The following is a 10,822-nucleotide window of genomic DNA, read 5'->3' as shown; positions in this document are numbered from 1 at the left end:
TCGACTCCAATTTTTTATTTTTTATTTTTGGATTTTTTTTATTAATTCCAATTGTATAAATCAATTATAATGTTTGTATATTTTTTGTTTTTGTAAAATATAGTTGATTTTGCATTTTTTTGCAGTAGTGATTTGTTATTTTTAGTTGCAGCTTCTTAATCGACTATGCTTTATCATAGTCGATTAAGCTAATCGACTATGCCCTGGTATTCGATTAAGGTTGATCGACTCCAATTTTTTATTTTTTATTTTGATTTTTTTTATTGATTCCAATTGTATAAATCAATTGTAATATTTATATATTTTTTATTTTTGTAAAATATTGTTGATTTTGCATTTTTTTTTGTGATTTGTTATTTGTAGTAGCAGATTATTAATTGACTATACTTCATCATAGTTGATTAATATATCTGATATACAAAAAAAAAAATAGTTAAAAAAAATATTAAAAAAAAATTAAAGAATTTCCTTAATCGACTATGCTTCATAGTCGATTTACCTTAAAGCATAGTCGATTTACCTTAATCGACTATGCTTCATAGTCAATTAATAACATTGATATTGTAACACCCTTCATGAATTTTAGTTAAAGAAGAAATATTCTAGTGGACTTTAAAAATTTCGGATCAATTTGACCCTTGAGAAACCCAAATTCGAACTTTAAAAGTATTTCCCTTTACTTAAAATATCACCCACAAATTAAAGTTACGATTTTCATAAAGAGTGCTACCTAAACATCATCGGGGTTTGAAAAGAAAACTTGTAAGGCAGTGGAAGAAAAATAAACTTAATTTAAATACCCCCGTTTAATAGACTGGATTCCTAAATCAGAGTAAAATAAAAATCTCCATTTTTACATAAGACCCTTTTATAAACGAAAGTGAAAACATGGATCTTTTATGAAATCCGAGTAAGACATGCAAGGCCTCAAGGTTCGTGATTCCTCGAACTCCGCTCTGCTGCACACTCTGATTACTTCGAGAACCTGAAAAGGAGAAATTCGCATAAAGCGTGAGCCCAACCACTGGCTCAGTAAGAACATTGGCCCGACGATACTCACGCCTCTCTCAACGTGTCACTCACGCCCTATAAGGGTCCTAAAGTCCTCGTCTCTATGTTCTTTTGTGTAGGGATAATCCTACAGCTTCTACTATGTCCTCTATATTTGATTTATTCTTTTAGACCAAGGCATTCGATCACATAAGTGAAAGCACATAATATCACATACAAATACAGTACTTCTATTCTTCAAACTTAAGAACCACGAAGCATGAATATTATCATAAAACATAGTCGAACATATAGCTCTACATATAAACATATAATACTGTTTACCTCAATCTTGGTATATTGGACACACAGTCCTCTTTCATATTATACGGATATAAAATCCTCATATTACTCACGGACATAAAGTCCCTTTAGTATCAATTTAACACTTTACGCATATAAATGGAATGCAACAGAATCCTTATCAGAATCCCAACGTGACAATCTAAACATCAGGTAATATACGACAACACACGGGTCACAAAAGCACATTATTACACATAAGTCATAAAAACACACTATACCCACATAATTCACGTTATTATGCAAAATAACCAAAATGCATGTGAATGCAATGTGTGTTAAAATTCATTTTTCATTTTGTCGGATCCGTGAAAGATTAATTTCTATATTCGGATAATAAACCGTTTCGAGCCCGTCTATGGATCCAATATCACTCATATCACTCGTATCACTCCTCTCAACCCTAGTTGGATACCGGCCCACCGTATCCGATTCGTTTATTACCCAAACATTCCATTAATCTTTCAATTTTCAAAACACGGGTTATGCATGGACATGAACACTTAGACCATAATCCTATTACCGTTTAAACACCACAAATAACACACAAATACGTCACAATAAAATAACACAGATTATTAATCACATAGTATCTGATAGACTGATTAAATCACACATATGACACAAATACATACACGTACACACACACACAGTTATGATATCCAATCAAGCGTAGCACAATAAACACAAAGCACGTAAAGATTATTGTTCATCCACACACATACACATGTAGTTGTACACACCCACACATATATTTATAATAGTATATTTTATATTTACATAAACCATGGATCGGAGTTTTCACTCGACGACTACGTAGGTTGCTATAGAGATATAATATAGTATAGTATACATATATAAGCCATGGATCGGGAATTATTCCTACGACCACGCAGGCTAGGATATATAAATATATAGTCGTTTATTTAACTTATATATAAAGTATGAAATATAGGATATACTATACATTAACGAGTTTAATTGACTAATAATCCCACAAGTAATCTCAACAATCTTCAAAACTTACACACATACGGCACACACATAATGAATTTCAAACCAACATACCAAATCAATCGAAACACACATAATGACTTAAATGAATAATTCATGACTATAACTATGATTAAATTCAACTTTTTATATTTTATTATCTTAATATAATTTTCATTCTTCTATTAACTAAGGATCAAGAATTTAAAACCATACTTCTAAACAAACTTTCTAGTTCGAAACAGTTTATTTTAGAAAATCTGACAGTTTCGGTATTTCATCTTTGAAAATTCATATCTCTTAGAAAATACATCCAAAAAATCTGAAAGTTTCACAAGATGTTCACCTATAAGTCTTATCTACGTTGATAAAACAGTTCAGCAAGAAACCTAACCGTTTAAGAGAAATAATGTATTTAGTGCAGTGACAGTCAAATTTCCAGAACAGAGCAATCAACTTTAAAATTACCAAATAATTCATACCTTGAACCAAACACTGTGAAATTTTGCAAAGAAGAATTTTAGTAAGTCTCTAATCATATCCAAGTAAATTATGTAAATAAATTAGTATAAAGTCGTATTAAACACATAGTTCATAAATGACTCATAAAATGTGCAGTTTCAGAAAAAGGTTCATAATTTACTCAATATAAATCCGATTTATGCAAAATTGATACTATCATATATTATATGTGCTTGATTATATATGTGAGGATTTAATTATGTGTATACATGTATGTATGTTCTATGTGCGTGTTTATTTAATGTACATGTATGTGGCATACATGCCCATAACTCCCTCGCTCTCTCTCTCTCGGTAAATACAGTGTAATTTCCTCTCAAATTCTTCTTTCTATTATTTTAATATTATATATAGATACATATATATCTATAGATTTTGTGTGTGCATGTGCTTGAGTGTTGTAAAATAGCCGTGTGTATGTGTTTGAGTGTGTTGGATTTGTGGTGTGCTTCCAAGTGTCCTAATTCCGCTAATTGCAATCTACACCCTCTTGTCTTCTTTATTGCAAGTAAGTCCCTCTACTCCCCTATAAATTGGCCCTTCCTCTTCACTATTTGCAGCATAAAAACATCAGCAAAAAATCACTCATTTTTTCCTCTATTTCTCGTCCAAATACAGCCCCAAAGGGAAGAATTCATCTTCCACTTCCAAACCTTCAAGATTCTTCATAAAAGTCTCTCTTTTTCTCTTCTAAAATCTTCTCAAAATGGCTCTCTCTCTCCCTAAATTCGAGATCCCCCAAATACACTCAAAGAAACAACCATATAATCTCTCAAAACTCAGCTCCAAAGCAATCCAATACCACCCATGTCAAGCCCAAAGACTTCCAAGCCAAAACTCCATGGATCCTTGGTTTCTTCTCCTTCTTAGCCTTTGATTTTCATGGGTAAGGACCTCTTGGTCTTTACTGAAATAATAACCTAATTAATATCAATTTTATGTGTTTAAATGAATTATATGATTGTGGTTTTAATTTTGGGCTTTAGAAAATAAAAATCTTGATGAACACTAATTGAAATTCAGATTCGTAGCCCCTGTTTGTATTGCATGTCTCATCGGGCAATACTTAAGATAAAATTATTAAATTTTACGGTAGTCTAGATAAATGCGTGAGCCTTCAAACCTTCACTTAGTACAATATGTTTCCCGTACTAGAATCAAAGTGGACTTAGCCTTCAATCAGTGACCCTTGGGGCACGTAGAATCATATTGCACACATAATACTCAAAGTGTCCCGATCGAAGCTTCTAAAGCCAGCACATTAACGGCCATGTGCTTTACCCCATTTCTCGTGAGAGCTCTAGAGAACAGCTTATAATTCTCATAGGAAGCGGCCCCACTTCCACACTCACAAGGTGAATTCTATCAAGGATGTTTACGTAACTCCAACACCCCACCCATTCGGGCTATAGAACTCATTAATAGATCAAAGTCTCAACCTCACAATTCGTTACGAGCTTTATTAGTGCACAAGAATTATAGGGATGGATAATAAAAGTGTGCACTTTTATCACTATCAAGTTGCTTTCACATCGTTGGTCTCCGACCTAGTTCCTGGGATCTCCAGTCCCTAGGCGGTTGTATCCTCATCAACAACTTTTCGAAAATTCTTAGGCTTTAATCCAATCCCCCTCAATGCATTTCAGATAATTTCTGAAATAATGTGAAATATAATTTCACAATTTTAGTAGCGCTTATTCGACATTTAGTCTCATAGATTCAATGGGTTATTAACCATGTCACATATAATTTCACATCAATTTTCACGTGAATTTTCACATAGATTCACAGTACTGTATTTTTTTTTCTTTTAATGGTTCCGGGTTCCATTAAAAAATTCTCGCAATTTGCCAACTGCAGTTTTTCAATCACATCTATCAATGCACAAATCATTGATTTTTCACAATCTCATTAATCAAAGCACAAAGCATTTGATTTATCATACACTATAATTTTATATATCACATTTGTATCAACCGGCTTCTTCATAGGCTAATGTCAAAACAATGAATCAAAATTGATATGAATTTTGACTTTTAAATATCGACAACTCCACAAGTCACAAATATTTTCGCAAATATATTCAGCAAATTTAATAATTATAATTAGGCCTTTGTAAATCACATCAATGTCACATATATGCAAATTTAGGCCTTTAATAACTACTTGCATTTTCAAAATTGCAAATAATACATAATTTATCACATTATCACTATAAACAATTTGTAATCATAAAATGAGCAATTAACATAGATCACATCAAATTCAATTGTAACATGCTCATATACGTACACACTAAAAACCCCCACTATTTCTCAATATTAAAACCATTTTGCATAACTCATAAAAAATTTAAATACATACAGTATTACCTCCACCAAATAAATCATGCATGCTCATCTTCGCAATTATACTAATTACTATTACCCCCACTATTTCTACATTTAAATAAGTTATTTATTTAATAATTTATCAGAGTTGTTTCCTCAATTTAAAAAAACAAAACTGTGGATTCTCATTACTGCCACAATGAAGACAAATTATGTGTCTTTAAAAATCACATTTGACAAACATGCTTATGCAAATTAATTTACACAAACTTAATTTATTTATTTCTTTTAATGAAAAAAAAAAAAAGTGAATGAATCCGGTGCAATTAGAATGTATATCTTCAAGTGCAAAATTAGTGATTCAAAATTCTGAAAAGACTAATGTACATAAATGAACTTTAACATAGTGACCAACGGAATTATATTACTCATAATCAACATTCTGATGCACTAACATCCACAATATGATACTCGCAACTCATAAACAAATACATGCATGCTGAGTAGTAACCATTTAATCATAGCCAATTCAGCCACTACTAATTAGACTTCAATATGCACAATCATTTAAATCATGCACATTGATTACTGGCATAATAGTGCATCAAAGATTAAATAATTTTAGCATATGTAACCGGTTCCTCGCGCAAATAAATACAATCAAAACGTTTCAATATTTATTTAATGAATTTGAATATATGCTATAAAACACACAATTTTTATATTCAAATTCTAATGCACTATATATCAACGTTAGTCAAAAACTTCAACAGGGTAAATGCATTTAAACACGTCGTAACTAATTCATTACTCATCTATTAATTTGAAGAGGATATTTATCAGCTATTAAGCAAATAGTAGTAATATCATTCTAAAAAATCACAACCGTAATATTAAGTCAATATCTATCTTCTATCACAAAAGTTATAACCACAATTCCAAATATAATACACAAAATGCACTAAATTGACTACAACAACAATTATATGACAGTGTATGGATTTTCACATTCTAGAAATAATATTTTCATGCAATTATATCATTTTATTGCCAAGAAAAATTATATTTAATATGTGTAAATGAAGAACATACCAGAGTTTGATAGTTTTCAATTATCGATTCTTTCAATATCTCAAAAACGCGTACAATTTGGCAGCTGCAACAGTGCTCAGTATTTGGAGCATATCTTTCTCGTTCGATGTCCGATTTTAGTGATTCAAGATGTTTCAGATAGCCAACAGAAATGCCTAAAACTTTCGTGCTTTACACATTCTCAAATTCGGATATTAGAAGGTCCAAAACTGACCTGAAAGTATAAATTCGTGAATTGTACATAGATTCACCTACAACAAAAATAAGATCATTAATTTTATTTCGTCAACACAAGATAGTAATAAAATAAAATGAATTATCTCCCTTTTCATCATCAAGGGTTGCTCTTTTTGGATCATCGTCAAAGCTCATCTTCACGGGATTGAAATTCGTCTTAAATTGTTGGAACCACGGCTGCAATTTGTCGACTGATCACGAAACTTGTGGATTGAGGCTTGGACTCCATTTGTTCTCTAATTTTATAATTAACAAGTTGATGCAATAAAAACCACGATAATATGAAGATAAGCAAGGTGAGGCGCGGACTAGGTCGCTCTCTTAAGACGAATTTCACGACCCCTTCTCTAATGAGGTGCAAAAAGGTTCCGATCGTGTCGCCTATGGGATACAACAGCCCAGCCTATCTCTCCGCTGTAACTTCACCGAAATTGCACGTTCGAGTGAAGTAGAAGCTTACACCCGACACACAACAAGAACTCAACATATAATATATATCGGATCTTTTGAAATTCATATTTTTATCCTCTTCTCCCATCCTCGTGCAAAGCCACAATATCCCCTTTATATAATATATGATATAACCCCATAAAACCTCAATTTAATATAGAAATTATGGTATTTTATGTAGGAAAATAATAACTTTGAAGGTTTTAAAATACTGGTCTAATGACCCTCATAAAAGTGGTCAAAGTCATTATTATAATTTATAATAAAATATATTGTTTTTATTAAAATAACCCTACAAGTTTCACAAGATGTTCACCTATAAGTCTAATCTACGTTGATAAAACAGTTCAGCAAGAAACCTAACCATTTAAGAGAAATAATTAATTTAGTGCAGTGACACAGTCAAATTTCCAGAACAGAGCAATCAACTTTAAAATTATCAAATAATTCATACCTTGAACCAAACACTGTGAAATTTTGCAAAGAAGAATTTTAATAAGTCTATAATCATATCCAAGTAAATCGAAAATTAGTATAAAGTCGTATTAAACACATAGTTCATAAATGACTCAGAAACTGTGCAGTTTCAGAAAAAGGTTCATAACTTACTCAATATAAATCCGATTTATGCACAATTGATATCATAACGAAGCTCACGCAATTATCTAGACTACTGTAAAATTTCATAATTTTATCTTAAGTATTACCCGATGAGACATGCAATACAAACAGAGGCTACGGATCTGAATTTCAATTAGTGTTCATCAAGATTTTTATTTTCTAAAGCCCAAAATTAAAACCACAATCATATAATTCATTTAAAAACATAAAATTGATATTAATTAGGTTATTATTTCAGTAAAGACCAAGAGGTCCTTACCCATGAAAATCAAAGGCTAAGAAGGAGAAGAAACCAAGGATCCATGGAGTTTTGGCTTGGAAGTCTTTGGGCTTGACATGGGTGGTATTGGATTGCTTTGGAGCTGAGTTTTGAGAGATTATATGGTTGTTTCTTAGAGTGTATTTGGGGAATCTCGAATTTAGGGAGAGAGAGAGAGGCTTTTTGAGAGGATTTTAGAAGAGGAAAAGAGAGACTTTTATGAAGAATCTTGAAGGTTTGGAAGTGGAAGATGAATTCTTCCTTTTGGGGCTGTATTTGGACGAGAAATAGAGGAGAAAATGAGTGATTTTTGGCTGATGTTTTTATGCTGAAAATAGTGAAGAGGAAAGGGCCAATTTATAGGGGAGTAGAGGGACTTACTTGCAATAAAGAAGACAAGAGGGTGTAGATTGCAATTAGGGGAATTAGGACACTTGGAAGCACACCACAAATCCAACACACACAAACACATTCACGGCTATTTTACAACACTCAAGCACCATGCACACACAAAATCTATAGATATATATATATATATATATATATATATATATATATATGTATCTATATATAATATTAAAATAATAGAAAGAAGAATTTGAGAGGAAATTACACTGTATTTACCGAGAGAGAGAGAGAGCGAGGGAGTTATGGGCATGCATGCCACATACATGTACATTAAATAAACACGCACATAGAACATACATACATGTATACACATAATTAAATCCTCACATATATAATCAAGCACATATAATATATGATAGTATACATATTCATATAATATGTCATATAAACACACCATACACATACACATGGCACATTCATATCATCCACACATATGCATAAGAAATTACACGGCTCATGCACACACTTAAGCACATATAAATATTTAATTACAGAATAGAAGAGAAATTGAGTGGAACTATTAACCAAATTATAAACTCTAGTCATATAAACACTTAGATAAATGGGATTAACTAATTACTAATCATAAATCCATTAATTAAACTATGAAAATTCATGAATTAACTAATTCAATTAAGTTGCATAATAAATTCAAATTCACAAAATTCGTAGGAGCAGACTCACAGAATCACAAGAATCACTTAATCACGGAATCGAAGTTACTAAATCATTTAATCAAACAAGTACACCTAATTCATAAATATCATAATTTATAAAAATCACTTAAACACTTAGAATGCATTGAAATTACTAATTACCATGAGTGCATATTCATCATTTATTCAAAATAATCTTATTTAATTCATATAAACAACTAAGATGCATAGCATTTACTAATTAATTCATGAAAGGTAATGTATGTATGGGAATGAGTCATATTGATAATTTATTCAATAAATCCCTATAATATGCTTATGAAAATGTGGGGTGTTACAGATATAGTAAAGAAAAAAAAAATCGCTGATTACCAGCGCGTGACGCAGTGATGATGTGGCAGGCAGGGGCAAAATTGGAAAACATAACGGCTGAAAATGGGTAGACTTTTCTCAAATGGAGCAAAATATTTTGGGCATCTCCCCATTAAAAGAAGTAATGGGTGACATCCGATTTTCTAATTCAAATAGACAATTCGATCCAAATTTTCTCCCTTGCATTGAAATATATAATATTACAGATAAGCCATATTCATAACTTAATTATTAAAAGTCTAGAGAAGGCCCAGAGATGTGTATGACTAAAATGCCCCATCAAAATCTAATATACTTCGATTTCATCAATTTAACCCCAAATTACTAATTATTTATTTGTGATCCCTAACCTAATTTTCACTGCCACCGGAAACCGCTGCTATTCGGCGCCCTTGCTCTTGCCGATCTCCGGAGTTGACTTTTTATCTTATTTTTTTTTGTTGGAGAAAGGAGTAAGTGCCAATCTCCGGCGGCGTTGAATTTGGTTTTTTTTTAATCCACTTTTTTTTCCATGAATATTATTGCCCAATACAAACAGTAATATTACTGTGTCTAGTAGTAATATTAAATATATTACTGTCTAAGATGGTAATATTATTATCTAACAAAATAATATTAAAAAACATTACTGTGTAAAATTGTACTATTAAAAACAATATGGTTAAAAAATAATATTGTTGTGCTCCACAGCAATACTATTGGGGCTATTAGTGAGACCCCCACTAGCTTTTTGAATAAGGATGGGCCCAATCATTTTTCATTTATTAGTGATAGGTTCAATTTTTTTATTATTCCATATTTACCCTCCCTAGTATTCCTTACCCACTACTTTAATGCCTTCTTGATTTCTTTAAACTAGTATTTCACTGGTGCGTTGCACGGATGTCAGTTTTGAAATGAGAAAAAAATAATAATATGGAAACGACTATCTCTTTATAACAACACGAATTTAAATAAAACAAAATGGAAGGGAATAAAAAAAGAACATAAATTTTATCTCTTAATTCAGAGTTGTAACATTTGCGTGAAGCGCACAAAACACGATATGATAATTAAGTGAAATCATTTAAAACATATGGTATAACTCTAATTCGTGGAATGCAATCTTCTACACTTATGATGTGATCCCAATCACATCATACACCATGTCCATCTTCTGCAAAATAACTAACTTAACAACAAACACGGTAGCAGAGAAGTAACACAATAGATATTCAAATAACCTGCAAGTTTATCACTAACGGTCTTCAATTGGTAATGCACATTACTCAAACAACAATACAACTTATAAATATCGCAAAAGAGATAAGATGTATACGCCATTATTGATACAAATGTTGATACCAATACCGATACCAATACGGATACAAATATTGATACCAGTATTGGTACTAATATCGATACTAATATTAATAATCGTACTAATATTGATATTAATACTAATTCTAATACAATGCTAATAGTGATAGTGATATAGATACTGATACTGATACTGATACTAATACTTATACTAATACTAATACTAATAC

At 31.4% G+C, this 10,822-nt stretch overlaps 1 long non-coding RNA gene across 1 annotated transcript; it reads right to left on the bottom strand.

Annotated features, from left to right (window-relative positions):
* Positions 1–773: 773 nt before the first annotated feature.
* On the bottom strand, positions 774–8,309 carry LOC148766863 (uncharacterized). The gene is made up of 2 exons (XR_016034499.1): positions 7,858–8,309; positions 774–985 (listed from the first exon to the last, which is right to left on the bottom strand). It is a non-coding gene; the product is annotated as an uncharacterized LOC148766863 (long non-coding RNA).
* Positions 8,310–10,822: the final 2,513 nt, after the last annotated feature.

Source organism: Erythranthe guttata, chromosome 11 (genome assembly GCF_056151865.1).
Source record: "Erythranthe guttata isolate IM_541 chromosome 11, IM_541, whole genome shotgun sequence".
NCBI lineage: Eukaryota > Viridiplantae > Streptophyta > Magnoliopsida > Lamiales > Phrymaceae > Erythranthe > Erythranthe guttata.
The sequence above is the reverse complement of the archived record's forward strand: the minus strand, read 5'-3'. Positions and strand labels throughout refer to the sequence as shown.